The sequence below is a fragment of the Numida meleagris genome, chromosome 3 (genome assembly GCF_002078875.1).
Source record: "Numida meleagris isolate 19003 breed g44 Domestic line chromosome 3, NumMel1.0, whole genome shotgun sequence".
Taxonomy (NCBI): Eukaryota; Metazoa; Chordata; class Aves; order Galliformes; family Numididae; genus Numida; species Numida meleagris.
The window spans coordinates 11,684,585-11,701,331 of record NC_034411.1 but is presented as its reverse complement, the minus strand read 5'-3'; the positions used below and the strand labels follow the sequence as shown (position 1 = coordinate 11,701,331).

The 16,747-nt window shown below is 37.7% G+C and overlaps 1 long non-coding RNA gene across 1 annotated transcript in view; it reads left to right on the top strand.

Annotated features, from left to right (window-relative positions):
- The window catches only part of LOC110396899, a 194,063-nt gene extending 179,376 nt beyond the window's left edge, over nucleotides 1–14,687 (top strand). The window contains exons 4-5 of the long non-coding RNA XR_002437342.1: nucleotides 12,929–13,117; nucleotides 14,207–14,687. This is a non-coding gene — a long non-coding RNA (uncharacterized LOC110396899). The remainder of the gene's footprint in view (nucleotides 1–12,928; nucleotides 13,118–14,206) is intronic.

Here is a 16,747-nt window from a genome sequence, read left to right as displayed (position 1 = left end):
GCTCTGCTCATGCAGGGTGATAGTCTTCTTTCATTCTTGCTTCTTAACAACTTGGATTTCTTCCTCAGAGAGCTCTCTGCAGGTTTGCTAATGTCTCTTTCTTCCTTTTACATCTGAGGCACAGTTGTGAGGCTGTTACAGGTTATGTTAGTCTTTGTTGGTTCCTGAGCATCTGGTTCTCCTGGGCTACTAGGATCTCTGTGCTGACCTCTTGTACTCCTTTTATTCACTTAAGCAAGCTGGACATTTTATTTCCCTTACCTCTACACTTCCTACCAGAAGGTCCACCTGACCCAGTTGGACAGTGATTGAAGATAAATACATGCAATGATAACAAAGCAATCTTCACCCATGACAACGTAGAATTTAGCTCAAGTGAAAGAGATTTGGTTAGTGAGCTAAATACTGATGGGACAAACCCATAGTAGACATTTGGTCTTGTTTTCTTCAGTAAGAAATGTTGAGAATGCAGGATGAGGATGTACTGGGATTGCCAGATAAAAGAAAGGAGAAGTGATTGCCAGGCCAGTGTCAACTGGTGAGACAAAAGAGGAAAGAGTCATCAAGGTGGGGAACATCACAGTGCTGGTGCACAGGAATTGGTGCTACCGTGGGTGCGAGAGCCATAGGAAGGGTAGGGAGAGAAATTAGAGTGAAGAATCCCTACTCTAAAGGAAAGATGAGAGGCAGCAATGACAGTGTGTCATGACATGATAGAATCACTGGAGCGGGAAGACTGAATCAGAGAGATGAGGAGCCATTCCCCTGTGAGTCGTGTAGGACACAAGTGAGAGAGCTGAATTCACCAGGAGCTACTGGGGCAGGTGGTGGCAAGGGAAGGGAACTGTACGATGGAGCAGAGAGGAAGTCAGTATTGCTCACCGGCAGACAAAGGAGAGGAAGAAATTCAAGCAGCAGGCAATGGCAGAGAAGTTGAACAGACAGGCTACAGTATGTGTATAGGATCTGAGGTGAGGGCAGACAGTTCTAAAAGAGAGAGATGTTACATATTTGAGTAAGAAGAGCAGTGCTATATGAAGCTGAAATGTCTGTAACTGTTGGCCATCTGCTGTTGAATACCTGTACTACAGATTGCATAAGCCTACAGCCATACTTTATTACCTTTCTCTGCACTCACCTTATTTTCTGTCATCAGTCAGGACAAGTAGATAATGATACACGTTTCAGCAGTAATGAAATCCAAGACCAAGGTGGATAATATCGCTGTGTTCAACTCGCATGTAAAAAAGCATCCCACGTTGGAGTCCCACAGAGCCTGGGAGGTGAGGAAGACCCTAGGAAAAGCCCCCTGAAAAACTGCTGCATGCATGCATCTGGAGAGGAGAGATTGTTTGGCAGGAAAGAGCATGTTAGTTGCAAAATGTAGCAGTCTGGTTTCCATAGCAGGTTCAATAAACCTGATTGATTCACCTCCGCACAGCCCAGCACGTAGCCGGAGAACTGTATTTTAATACTCCTTTGTAGCTTCCTGCTGCTACAGTTATACCCACCTCCGTGATACGAGGTCAGTTGGATTTATTGCTCACTGAGAGTGAAATGAACGCTTAGAGTTTATTATTTTTTTCTTTTTTAATGCCTAGGTCTATTGTGCATATCCTTTTTGCTACTATTCTTAGCAAGGATGAGTACTCTTGGGTTGATTTTAGCATTTAGTTACACTTCAGAGACATGTCAGAACAGCACACACAAGGAAATACCCTCTCTCAGGTTTTTCACTCAGGTTTTCTGTAATACCTTAGGCCATTACAGTCTATAGATATCAGCATCTCTTTAGCCAGTCATACTCTTTGCTCAGCCTTGCCTTGAATTCAGGTGGTTAGCTTTGGTTTTTCTGTGTCTGACTGTGTTGGATGCAATCTGCACCATTATTTACAATGGATTTACTCTGAGTAATGGGTAGAATTAACAAGAAGACTGAGAATTGCTTTGGGGTCCAAGAATCTATGGGAAACGCTTACATGAATTGGAATAATGTTGGATTATGAAATACACTCTTGAGACTTTCGCAGTGATGTTTTCCCAGTTTGCGGTGCATTACATTATAGAGTGATAAACTGTATATCTGTAAACGTTCCCTGAGTTATGTTAGATATATTGGGCTACTACAGCTTGATAGAGGTTGATCATCTACAGTTCTTGTCTTCACTTGCAGATGATCCATTTAAAGCTTCCAGGGGACTGCCAATTAACTGAATTCATGATGTGGCTGGTTAAACTGGTTTTGTGTGCAATTTATATTGATCTGATGGTCTTGATTCAGTAACAGCCATCATAATAGCATGACTATTCCTTTGCGGACTGCAAAACAAATGTTAAGATACCTCAGAGCTACATACAACAAAATAGAAATAGTTGACATTAAAAAAAAAAAGGATATGAATATACTGGAGCAAAGCACAAGCCAAAGTGATGAGTTAATCTATTATATCAAGACACTGTTTAAAGACTTTAAATTTAACAATTCAAAAGACACTAGAGAAGAAGGTAATGTTCCACTTTGTTACACTGAATCTCTTGTCTATGTTTGTGGGGTTTCAGTGTTTGTAGTGATAGTATTGAGATTGGGAAGATTTCCTAGTTCCTAGAATGGACGAAAATGATAGAAACATTCTTTGACTGGGGAGTGTCAAAGGTGAAATATAGTGTCAATTATGTACTGGTGAGTGGCAGTGACTGTTAAAAATTGAGCTTGTGAACTTCTAAGCAGAAGCCTGCTACTTGCCAGCTGCAACCACTGCGGACTGATTTTAAGATCTAATGAACATAAGGACGTGGTGAGGGGTGAGCAAGTGTGAAAAATATTCAAGTAGAAACATTAACCATGTTGACTGCTAAAAAAGCCCAGTTTTTTTTTAAGAATCCACTATAGGTGTATTTTTTTTTTGTCTGCCTTGCCAGCAACACAGAGAAATCATTTAAACATGAAATTGACTAATACACGAATTCTTAACCTTAATTTGCTCATGGGCAGAGAAGCACTGATGAAGGACTCATGTATTTAGCTACTTCCCAAAGGATCATCTTTATGTGCTTATGACCTTTCTTACCACCCAACTGCCCAGAGGATGTACCATGAAGTACAAGAGCACCTGCAAGGTTTAAGGTAATACTCCATCCTTGACAGTAACAGCAACAGTGGCAGTGCTGTCAGCTCCTGATTTTCTCCTCAGTATTGGGTGGCAGCAGCTGTTGATATAGTTGATGTTAGGAGATGTCACTGGTGTGTGGCCTTCTTTCTAATGGCTTCCATGTAGTCCGCGGGAAACCTCAGTTCTCCCTCCTTTTGTGCAGATAGTCCTAAATGTTCAAAGACTTTACTCTGCTTTGTGAAAGTAACACAGCTGGGCCATACGAAAAAGTAAATATTATGGGAAGTCTGGGATCCCAATGCTGGCAACTTCTGAGCGTTGACATAGTTTGTCTGTATACAGGCTTCAGGATTTTGTTTATGTTTCTCTGAAGAAGATGTTAGTATACGAGTGAGAATTGCTTAAGATCAAAAGGAGGAAATGTTATGGTTATTTACTTTCAGCAATCCTAATTCCTATCCGTATTACTCCATACTTAATGAAGAGGAATTCCTCTGACTTCAGTGGAATTTTCCTGATCTGAGTGTCTGAATGAGAGTTGTCTCACATACAAAGTCCTCATTATATACTTGATGGCACTGGTATTGCTTTTGCTTTGTTACATCTGCAGCTCTTTGCAGTTTCTTCTTTTCAGTTTGAAAAAGTCAAACTGAATTCAACTTTTTGTGTCTTCCACTGTTGTGTCACAAATGTGTAGGTTTGTACATTATTAAAATGCCTGAGAATGCCAGCTACAACTTATGCTCCAAAGACTGAAAGTACAGATTTGAGGACAGATCCTAAACAGAGAAAATGAGAAAATTCTTCCAAATAGCCATATTAGATAAGATGTCAAGAGGCATAGGAATAAAATGGAACTGCCACAAGCAAGTCTGAGAGAGACTTTGGAAGAAATGTTGATAGGGAAAAGCAAAAGATTCTTCAGCCTTGAAAGCAAACAGAAACCACACAAAAAAAATGCAACATAACAAGAGCAATGAGTGAAGAATGGTTTGGTATACAGTGAGAGAGAGAGAAAGCATAATCCAAGCATAGTTGGGAATCAAAATGAGTGGTTAGTGTTGGAATTTTGCTGGCCTGTAATGCTGACCATTACAGCAAAGGCAAGATGACTAAGAGGAGTGAAGTTACATAGATAGAAAGTACCACTTCCTGGATGGGAACCCAAAGAACGTAACCTTTTCAAGCCTGGAGACCAACTAATTTCCATCCCACATTGCTGAAAGAGCTAGCACACAAAACTGCCAGACTGCTGGTAAATATTTTTAATAAACCTCAGGGGAGAGTAGATATGAATACAGAATAGCAATTGTACTACCTTTATTTAAGAACAGGGAGAAAAAGTGATGAGGGAAAGGACAGGCCATTAATCTCCTCTCAGTTGCATGCACGGCTTAGAACAAAGTTTGAAGGAAGGACTAATTAAGACACATGAGAAAATGGGCAATGGAATTAAATATAACCTGGCTTTACCACGAGTATTCTAAAGAAAAGGCAGGCACCTGGCATTTTTGTCTCAAAGTAAAGTGCTCTAAAATTTGAGAGTGCTTCTAAGTACCTACTCTCTGGAGAAGATTCCTAATTATCACCCCTTAGAGGCTCAGACTTCACAGTGTTTGTGCTCAGCATTTCCCTCCAGACTTCCCTAAAGTTTCCTGCTGAACAAAGTGATTTTCAGTAGTCATTTAAAACACAGTTACGGTTTCCTTTCTGCATACCAAACACCAAAAGCTAGATGCAAAGCTGAGGCTTACTATGATATTAAGATGTTTTATGTGATTTTTACTGCTTTCTTTTATTTTTAATGTTGATAGTTGCTTTGTGTGCTTGCAGTTGAGTGTCCTCTCAAAAGAAGGACACTGCGTACTGAACTGGCCTAAGCATTAAAAGAATTTATTTAGAGAGCCTTAATTTTACTTCCAAGCAAAAACACAGCATTTATAATTTTTGAAATGCTTCTTAGAAGCAGCCTTCAAACTACATCATTACGAACAATCAGTCAAGTAAACAAACGGAAGAGAGCATTTTTTCTGTAAATGTAATGCAATTTAATTGTAGTATACTAGAATTACTTAGAATATGTTTACATGATGGACATTTTTATGACTCTTGTGTTATGTTGAGAGATATCATAACGGAAAGTCAGTTTGCATTATGCACTGACTCAGCCTGCTTCCACTCTTCAGTTCTGTCATGTATTTCTACACTTTACTGTATCTGCAGTGCACTGTGGCAACCTTGGCTGAAGCATGTTTGATAGCGCTGGATTTCATGTTGAATCATATGTGACTTTTCTATAAATTGCTAGATCTGTATGCAGCAGTAACCATATATACTGACAGAGATATGGAAAGTAGAGTGAATCAAACACTTCTTGTAAATTGCTGTAATGAGCAAAATAAGCTTAAAATGTGTTTCCTTTAAAAGTTACTTTATAATTATTGCTCTCTATATGAATGATCCTTATACATTTTGAGCTGCTTAGGATATTGCCTCAGAGATCCTTATAGCCATTAAAGTTTTTGATTCTAAAACACTTCTGATTAGCTGTAAGTTGTCTTACAGACTGCTGAGAAACAGGAACGATATTCCTGCTTGAAGCTAGGGAAAATACCAGCCAGTGGTCTTCATCTTCTGTCTGCCTTAAAATAGACCAAGACTTCCCAAGAGGCTTTCAGAAGGATTTACATATGATACTTATATGTGTTAGGTAGGCATGGCTTTAAAGTCTAACTCTGGCTATCTGCAGAAAGCACTAGATACCAAGGAACAGGACTGACACTTGCCAAAGGCCCTGCAGAAAGAACTGTTTGTCCAATCTTTCAAAACATCTCCCAGTAAGGAAGAGTAAAGAGTGAATGTTTATAGGACACTTAAATAAGGGTCATCACTATGAAGTGGGTGAAAAAACAAAGCCCGAAGAAATATGGAAAATGGAAGAATCCGTTATTAGAGCTTAATCACGTTACCCTCAGAAGTCAATTTCAACCGTTTCATTACATTTAGGCATATCAAGAAGTCTGAGACTGATGTCAAATTTGGATCAATATTTGCTTATCTCCTCAATTTTACAGCCCTCTTATTCAGTCTAGGCTTTACTATCTTTTGCTTGCCTGATGTTTTCTAAAACAGAGTGAAAGCATATCCTCCTGGGAGGTGTCCACATATGAACCAAATCTTGCTTTGAGCTAAATTCTGCCCAGATTAAAAAACTAAAAATAAAAAATGGCAGTCAATACTTTCTGTCATTATATCAAGTACTTAGGATGATTGGTAGCAAAATTTAAAACACATCATTAAACACTAGTTATGCAGCTCAGTAGTGATAATCTGTAAATTGCTAAGATGGCTCCTAAATTAATTCTGACTTTAGAGATATTAATAATTTTAGTAGCTTGTAAAGTATTTAAGGTGGAAAAAGGGGATGAAAGCACAGTATTGCCTTTTGTGGTGAGCTGACCCTGGACAGAAGCCAACCAGGCAGGACAGGGGAGAGAAAGTGAGAAAACTCACTGGTCAACGTAAAGACAATGTAATGTTTTAAGGAAAGAGAGGAAATACATAGCAGATTTCCAGACCCAGTGAGAAGTACAAATGGGCTCATATGCTTAGGTTATAGATTGTGACCTTTGAGGGTTAAGAATAAACATTTGAAAATGGATATATTAAATTGAATTTTTACATCTAATTATTAGTAAATTATTTTCTTCAAAAAATCTGGAAGAAACATGGATCATACTGTGCCAAAAGCTACTGAAATTAATCCATAGGGGAGATATAAGGATGCAAATTAAATTTGTCCTAGTTGTGGTATAGTGTAGCTGCATATCAGTGCTGTATCTGTATACAGACTTTGTGCACTAAACTTACTACTCTGGGTAGCCCAGGATCTTATTGATATAGGTTTATTTGCCTAGGTATGACAAGCAGCTTGTTTGAGACAATAGACTGACTTGAGATTGGGTGATTTCTGACTTGCAGCCACTGTCTCAAAAAACGTATTAGGTTATTTGCTACAACAGGTAGGAATTTCACTAAGTCCTAGAAATTCCCCCATGCAGCTCCTGCTGTGTCTAGAGCAATTTGTATTATTACTTTGCCAAAGATAATCAGCATAGGAACAGGGTGGAGAACATGGCCATACCAGAGAATCTAAGTGGTTTCTATTGTAGAACTGACCAAAGTGGACATAGTTTTGATGTTTGCAGCAAGTTAGCAGAAACTGTTTTTTGCAAATGCAGAAATGATCGCATAAGACAGTCTTTTGCACATAGTTGAGACGAATAGGAAAATCCATGTATACAGTATAGGGTAATAAAAGCAGTCTAGCAGCATAGTTGTGCTGGAGCAGTCAGGTAGTGCTAAGCCACCTGTATGTAAGAAATGTGCCAAAAGCAGTTCATGGAGTCTACCTCAGTTCATGCAAACTCACTGTTGGAAGAACACTTGTGAATGAGTCTGTCATTGTAAGTAGATCACTCCGAAATTAATGCCTCCTATTTATTTCCATGGAAACTACAACAGACTCAAAGAGCACAGTAGAACTATTTGACAGAGCAAACGTTCAGCTACAAAACACTGTTTTTCAACATAGTCTCCTCCATTAGGTGTGCATTTTTGCCAGCGATGAACAAAAGCCTGCACGTTGTAAAAATCTGCACCAGTGGAGGTGAACCACTGTGGCTCTCGCTACTGCTGAAACGCTCAACCCACCACCTCATTGTGCTCACATCCACTGTTTGGTCTCCATAAACATTCAGCAAGCATCAATGAATGTCAGTGGGTGTCATTTTATCCACATGGAAGAATTCAGGTACACAATTTTGCTTCATCTGCACTTCCATGTCAGACACCATTTTGTCAGACTGCCCCTCTGCTGACATCTGTCATATGGCAACAAAATGTAATGGAGTATTGGTGGGGAGGTTCAAACTCTACTGCCATTATCACCAACATCCACCTCTGACACTGTGTGCCAACATAAAATAAGATGCATTACTTTCAGAGTAGCCTTTCAGAGTAGCTTTGTGTTCACCTATGTGATAGTACTGATAGGAATGGCCTAATAATCCATCAAAATGCTGTGCGTTTTTTTGTTGTTGTTGTTTGTTAAGATACAGTATGCTATTTGGCTGTAGAAATATTTACCCATGCTGGTATTAACCACTTGACTAATTGCACGGCTGGCATCAGTGGAAGAATAATCAATATTTGTTGAATCCCTGGGGTTCCAATGGCTATTCTGAAACCAAATTACCTAATAGAATTTGCTGAATAAAATTTACATTATTTCATTCTGAAAATCTTATTCTATCATCCTTCGGGTTTCCCACTGAGTAGGAAGGATTTTATTAGTAGTTAAGCCCTCAGAGAATGATGATTAGTCGTTGTGTGCTAGCCCCCTTCAGAATATGGGTGATGGATAACTGGAGAAACTGTGAGAAGGAAGCCTGTGTTTTGCTGGAATCATTCTGAAAACAAAGCCAAAAAGACGTTAGGAGAATATTACACAACAGAAGAAAGGGGGAAGTGAATGGCAGAACCAGCTGAGTACAAATCCAAATCAGATCCATGAATTTATAAGACTAAAGAAAGGAGTTGAACAAAATTGTTTTATGTGCTTACTTTAGTGTTAGTGTCACTGGTAAAAAAGTAGAGAAATATTGCTTATTTATAGGCAGTAATTTGGTTGATATTATCAGTATTAGTGAACATTAATGAATCCTGAGGATGAGGTTTTTATTGCAGGAGTAAAAATGGTGATAATGATGTACCAAGTTAAAAAAAAAAAAGTGGAAGTGGCAAACTGTGCTAAAATGGCATATCCTGTTGCTAAATGACTGGTACCTTATAGATAAATTATGTTCAATTCTTGGCAGTTTCTGAATGCTGAAACTGCTATCAGCCATAGCTAAATTCATTAGCTATGACTTTGGGCAGAAGAAGATAAAAATGTTAACTAGAATTAGTTAGGAACATGTCAGTAAATGTTTACAAATTGATGATCAAATCAACAGTCCGGATACTCAGCATGAAAAATGTGTGTTAGAGAAAAATAACCTGGCTAGAGAGCATATGAAAGCAAGGTTAGTATCTTATTTCTCTTGCTAATGGGCAGATATTAGCCATTTAAAAACAAATCAAAATCTTTGCTTACATAAATAAAAAAAAATGGAAGCCTGATTTGGTTAAATAACTTTGTGAACACATCACTAATACATTAACATAAAAAAATATAAATAAAAAACTTGAGGCACTTCCCCACAAGTCCGGTTTTTCATTGGTTTACATAGCATTATGTGTATGGACTCCTCTGCTTTACTGAGTCTGCTTTCAAATGGATACTGGAGTCTCATCTTTTATGGAAGAGGAGAGAGAGCTGCAACTCAGCAGTTTCTTAAACAGAAAACGATAAAAGGAAAATATTTTATAGCCATAGATCTAAGTAAATTGTGAAGAGCTTTTATGGATCATTGATGTTGATTTTTTCAGGAAGTTAAAAAGAAAATAATCCCTGAAATGAAAGAAAACAAGTACACAACATTGTGATATACTAAAACAGGGTGATACTTCTTGGCCTGTCAATCTGGTGTCAACCTGGAAAAAAATGTGCTAGATACATTCTGTTTTAGAAATATCTGTTCCTGTTGCTCCTGATGAATGGGAAACATTGACAATTTGATGAGATGTTGTATTGATACTACCCAGCTTCCTCATTAGCAACTAAAATGGCACAAAATCAAAATGTTATAAGATGTATGGATGAAGAATAGCTAAAATTGCGTCTCAAACTGAACTGTAAACAAGAAGTCATTGAGAAGCAATTCCTGTCTGCAGTGCTTCCTTTTGTCTCTTTCTAGTATTGGCTTAATAAGAAGATGTGCACCACTAGTGAAGTTCAAGGGTAACGTAAATTCTGAAAGTATGATAGTTGCTGGAAAAGAGAAGATTACTGATGCAGAATGATCTGAATTGGTTTGTATCCTGAAAAGAGCAAGGAAAATTGTGTTATATTGTGAATTGTTTCCTGTAGTGATAATAATGATAATGGTAGAGAGAATTCCCTTGGGACATGTGATGATAAAAAAGTCTTGAAACTCCGATGGATTATGACCTGGACATGAAATCAGTGTAATGTTGTCACTGAAAGATTCATATAATCATAAATATATACAGGGAGAACCAGTCCTCAAATATTTGAGGTACGGAAGGAATATCATCTGTACCATTGGAGTTTGTGGTCACAAATGGTCTGGAGTCTGCAACTGTAAGTGAATATTGACCTAACTAGGTCCAGACCAAAAAGCCACACAGCTGACTCAATGTTTTGGCTTCCCTCAGCAGTGCTATTGGCAGGTCCCTACACTGTCCTCCTTACAGTGGTATAGATGCATTATACAAGAAGTGATATATAAATAAATTGTCTATGCTATATATCAGTCAGGAAAATACAAGAATAACAAACTCATGAGGCTGGAATTCAAAGATGACAAATTTAGAAGTGAGGTAAAACACACGAATGAGGAGGATGATTAACTGTTTCCTTAACCTGACAAGCACGGTAGTTGACAGTCCATCCTCAGAGACTTTAAAGAATGGGTTTCCTCCTGAGAGTACACATGCTAGTCTAATCAGGAATGTTTCAAGAGAATGCAATGATCAACCCATGAAAAAAGCCACACATAAACAACAGCAGTCCCTCCTGCTGTTATGATCTGTGTTAGCAGCCTTAGAAATAAAGAAAACAAACAAAAAGCCCAAACTTGCTCTGACTCATACAACAACAGAATTGTTAGTAGATACACCTTTGTGAGTCTCCCAAAAAGCAAAATAATGCCAAATCAGAAAAGTATTGGAAGTGCTCCAAATGCGGAAAAAAAAAACAAACCAAAGCAAAAAACTCTGGCTCTTGACTGGCCCCAGAAACTTCATTAATGATAAATTAGCAAAAGGTAAAAATACAGCAAGAGAAACCGCACAATTTATGTTCTTCAGTTGGGTTGAGTTTAGAATGCTAACATACAATACACAGAGACCCCACAGCAAGGTGTTCTATCACAGACCATTATCAAATGCCACACCTGACAGCCTGTGAGCTAAATGTCAGTTATTTATCATCCTTTCCTTAAAAAATCAAAATTTAAATTAATGAACGTAAAAAGGGAGAAAAACAACAGCTATAATGGCAGTAAGATAGCAACTAGCTCTTTCATAAGGATTATTGTTATCGTCCACTAGATTTTACAATAAAGGACAAAGTCCTGTGTTTTGTTGAGGATGAAAAACCTGAGCTACTTTCTTCAGCATGATGACCTTTCTGTTGTAATTTTCCCTTAAGTAAATTGATAGTAGGAAAATAAGACTGAAGGTATGTTCTGCCCATTCACTTTCTTGCCAGATTCTCAAGATTGTGTTTTCAAAATAAAAAAGAAAGCCCTTCTTTCATCTGAAAACTCGTGAGCTATTTTAGCTATAAATCACAGGAGATGCACCAACTTGGATGATTCCACTAGTTTGCATTCTGTGAATAATTACTCTTTTCCTATGAGAAAATGAAGTTATTACCTGGTTTAATATGTTGCTTCTTAATTCCAGAAGAGCTTTGCCTTTTTAAGTTGTGTTGCAAAGACCAAAATATTCTTTCCCTTTTAATTTTCCACTCTTTTCATCTGTCTCTCACTTTTATTATGTCATTAAGCAAACTAGATATATTTTATCTGCTAAAGAGTTAGCCATAAGGTGATGCAAAGAAAAGAGGAGATACCTTCATCTTTGAATTCTGTGATGACTAAAATAAACTCATGAATTTCACCTGCCTGTAGACTATCAATGATGCTTACAGAAAAAAATAAATACTAAATCCCTTTTCTTACTCTTGAAGTCAGAAAGTGCCAATTTTCCATGCAAGGTGATTTATGTTTGATGAAAAAGACGATTGAGTCCTAGCAATTCTGGCAGTGAATCTAGTTTCATAATAGTGTAATTATTTTCTATAGTTTTCTTTCACTAGGCTTTGATTCTGTTTAAAATAAAGTTACATATTCCTCTTTTGTTCTGCACAGCAACAGAGAAAATTAACAGTAACAGAATGTTCTATTAACTGAGCTAATGGTGCAGCTCTTTCTGCTAAACTTGTATAACTCTTTAGAAACACCATGTGCTGCTTGTTCAGTTCCAGTTTATCTCCTAATCATTCTAGCAAGTCAAGTGAGGTCTCTTCCTTCTATAAGAATATTTCCCTACATCACAGTCTTGAAGTCTCACTTGCTGCTAATTGCAGTGATCGCAAATGTGTTGACACTAAAGACTGGTGAATGCTGAAAGGAAATCTGCAAATATTTACTTGACTTAGTACGTGCATTTGTTTTGGCAGTGTTCACATCCCTGGAGATTTCCTTTCACTTGCAAGCTTAGTGGCAGGAATGGTTGCAAAGCAATGTATTTCGAATAAATACTTCACTTTTCTGGAAAGTACATTTCAAAATCATAATGGCAAATATTACTGCTGAAAAACTGGTTCTGAAGCAGGCTGTTGGACCTACTAACTATAGTGTGCTATCCTGAAAATTAAATAGCATGTGAGTTTTCAAGAAAGCATATGAGAGATCAGTGAATTTGCCAGTTTGCACCAGCAAAAGCTTGACTGCTAAGCCATATCCATAGAGCCATCTGGGCATCATTACTTGAGATGTACACAGTTTGTCCTTGGGGAAATGAGGGATTTAAATGCCAAAATAAATGTACTGTGCTACAGTTTAAAGTATACACAGAATTGTTTTAACATTCTCATTTATCTTTTTTTTTTTTTGAAACTGCAGAGCCCTGCAATGATCATTTTATCAGTGAATCTCTGTGAAAAATAGTGCTCAGAAGATTCCTATGTGTCTTCATTCTCTCAAAACTCCGCAGATGTTTCCCTTGCAAGATTTTTGTTCTCAACTCAATGTACTTGAGAATGTAACAGTAAGAAAATATGCTAATGGAGTTGAAAGAGAAGAAAGATAAAGGTGAGAAGACAGCAGGAAAGAAGGGAAAGAATCCTTATTCTTAAATAAGAAAAGGGGAATAGATCATTTCATAATTTTAGACTGGTACATTTTACACATATTGGGAAAACCTGGTAAATTAAATCCTAGAAATTTTGTATTACAAAACTATGAAACTTACTATTTAACTGCTCTTTCACCTCTGGTCTCTATTACTTAATATTTAAAACATGATCAGGAATAGTACCCATAAAATTTAAGCCTGGGAACCAGCTTCAGCATGAGAAATAAAGTATTTTTTGATTTCTGATTATTCTTTAATGTATGTATTACAGTGTTAGGGGAAGAACAGAATACTAGGTTGAAACTTTTCCATAGCATTTAATCTTGGACTCCACTATGGGCTCAATTTACTGAATCCTACCTTGATGAAGTTACTTTAAAAAAATCAAATGATAAAAATGTGCTAATATTCAAACTTATAGAAAAAAAAGTGCTTAGAGAAAGCATTTGTGTAAGATGCTGACAAAAATCAAGAGAGAGTATAAGATAGAAAATGGAGTTAAAATCCTTTGGAAAATAGTATGTTTGCCACACATCTTTTCTCTAGATGTTTCCCTTTCCTTTGCCTCAGTGCTGGCTGTTTAAAGTTTTTATGTATAGAAATTGCACAGCCAAAATTCTTAGATTAGTTTATTGTCAGTGCAAATGGTTTTCCCCTAAGTATTATGAGAAGAAGCTGAATCATCTGCAATGTTTGAAAGCAATTTAGTGTTGCTGTGTGTGTATTCAGTGTCTTACAAAATACAGTTAATTGTTTTAATCGTTTATTTAGCAGTATCTGATTATACCTATCACCATAATTAAGCTAGTTCTGCTCTGAACTTAATATATATAAGCTCAGATGACAAGGTCTAATCACCGGTGGTTGAAAGCACTAGTTGCACCTGTTGAGAGAAATGGAAAAATATCTTACAGAAGCTTGGGAGCTTACCAGGCTTATAGAAAATCATCACTTTGGCATTAATTGGTGTGAACAAGAGTGTATACTTCATTTACAGAATTCTCAAACTAATAATGTTTCCTTTTTCTTTTCTTTTTTCCTTTAAGTGATGTGCAAAATTTTAGTAAAAGACTCTGCGTCCTAAAGATCAAACCTTTGAAGTATACAAGAATGGCGAAATGTGGTAGAAGGGAAGAATTGTTATAATTAATTTACAAGAAACTGAAGCTCAAAGATGTTCACATTTTCTAAGAACAGGCAGGAGGGTGGAGCTGTGAATCAAGGTAAGGAGCTTAAGGGCAAGGTGTTCTTTCTGGATTTGTTTGCTTAAATATTGGAAGGAAAATGTTTGTGCTCTCCAGATTTGACATAGCAGAGATTTCTGCCTTTGCAAATCTCCATGGAAACTCACGATACAGACTGAAATGGAGACTGCAAAGCAATGGAGCTCTGGACTGTTTAGCTGTAGCAAAGAATTATCTATGCGGTAACATCTCCTTATATGTAGACTAGGATAAATGTGAATAAAGAAGTGTCTTTCTCAAGGACTAGAGACAGAACTTTTGTCATCAGTGAAATGCTGTGTTAGTGTGGCACCTCTTTTCTAAGGGTTATTAGACTTAAAGGCTGAAAGGTAGGACAAGTCTGGAAGAAAAATCACTCCTATAGTGAGCCAGATTTGCTTACAACACTTACAGGATGCTCTTTGTATGCACAGTTTGTTCTGTATTTCTTTGGATGCCCAACAGCCAGTGGAAAATGCAGAAGTCTTGACTGATATAGTTTTCAAATAGACTCAAGATTTTTCTGTATGGGTTGTGTGGCAATCTTTCTTCATCCTTCTTGTGGATTCTTAGAGGATAGACACCAGACTCAGCCTGCTCTGGGTGGAATACCATAAGGGAGAAACTTTGCAGCTTTAAATATTTCTAAGTCTTAAAGGTAGCACTAGGCATTGTAGTCCTCATGAAAAAGTAGATAGATCGGATACTAATGTTGCTTCTGTTTGCCCAGGTGGACAACAGGTAGGCCATGAGCCAGCAGTGTGCCCTTGTGGCCAAGAAGGTCAATGGTATCCTGGGGATACCAAAAAGAATGTGGCCAGCAGGTCAAGGGAGGTGATCCTCCCCCTCCACTCTGCCCTGGTGCAGCCACATCTGGAGTACTGAGTCCGTTTCTGGGCTTCCCAGTTCAAAAAAGACAGGGGTTTCCTGGAGAGAGTCCAACAGAGGGCCACGAAGATGATTAGGGACCTGGAGCACCTTCTGTACGAGGAAAGGCTGAGAGACCTGGCACTGCTCAATCTGGAGAAGAGAAGACCTAGAGGGAATCTCATAAGAGTTTATAAATATCTAATGGGTGGGAGTCAAGTCGATGGGTCAGGCTCTTTTCAGTGGTGTGCAGTGACAGGGCAAGGGGGCAATGGGCAGAAACTGGAACACAGGAAGTTCCATACAAACATGAGGAGGAACTCATTTAGTGTGAGTGACAGGGCACTGGAACAGGCTGCCTGGAAAGGCTGTAGAGTCTCCTTCTCTGGAGGTATTCAAGACCCACCTGGACTCCTATCTGTGTGAACTATTTTAGGGAACAGCTTTAGTAGGGGATTGGACTTGATGTTCTCTTGAGGTCCCTTCCAGCCCCTACAATTCTGTAATACTATGTTTTAATTTAATTCATAATTTTTTGATCTAATAAATATAGATTTGGGCTTTATCTTCTCTTAGCTAATGGCGCAAATTCGTTTTGAGTTGATACTTCTGCTTAGTCAGTTCTAACATATCTCAAATATACACACATGTAATTTACATATGCTGCATTTATTTACCTTGACTGTTATCCTATTACACTTATATTTTGCCAAGAAATAAAGGTTAATAAAGTCTTCCTTTAATTAGTACATTTGATTTAATGTTTTTATAGCTCATTTAAGACAGGCAGAATTGTTATTTGTTTGTGTTTATTTTCTTTTTGAAAATGTAGAGGTATGTTCCTTTACTGAGAAACTGTTAACTGTTACTGCCAGCATGCTTTCTGGTATGCTCTCTTGTATTTTAAGTTATGTCTAAGAGTGCTCAGAGTAGGTGTCTTGATTCTACAGATCCATACTCGTTGAGTACTTAATATTCCCACATTTTAAATTCAGACCTTCAAATGTAGTTTTCTGAAGCAATGGGGTCTTTGTAACATGCCAAAGCATGCACAAAGTGATAATGAACATATAATCACTCTAGGAAGCTTAGAAATCACTTTCATTGCAGGAAGCTACTTAAACACATTTTAAATCCTATATAAATTACCCTGAATTAATGAGACTTTCTCTGAAATAGAACTGACATCCTTGCTAATGCTAAATGGAATCATGATTGTTAATCTAATACACTAAGTAAGAAATCTGCCTATTGTAGTTTAAGAATATGGGACATGCAAGTCTCCTGACAATGCATTCACAACCAGTTGAGCTGTATTAAAAAATTTGAGTTGTCTGCCCCTGATAGGAGGATGCTCAGTGTAGCAATGTTCTGTCCAGGCACAAGCACTCTGAAACTATGCCCAGGTAGCACACCAGGCTTAAACTTCTAACACACTCATTAGGCATGCATTAGGTGTACATTACACTTCTACAGAGCATCTCTCCTGCTGGCTTT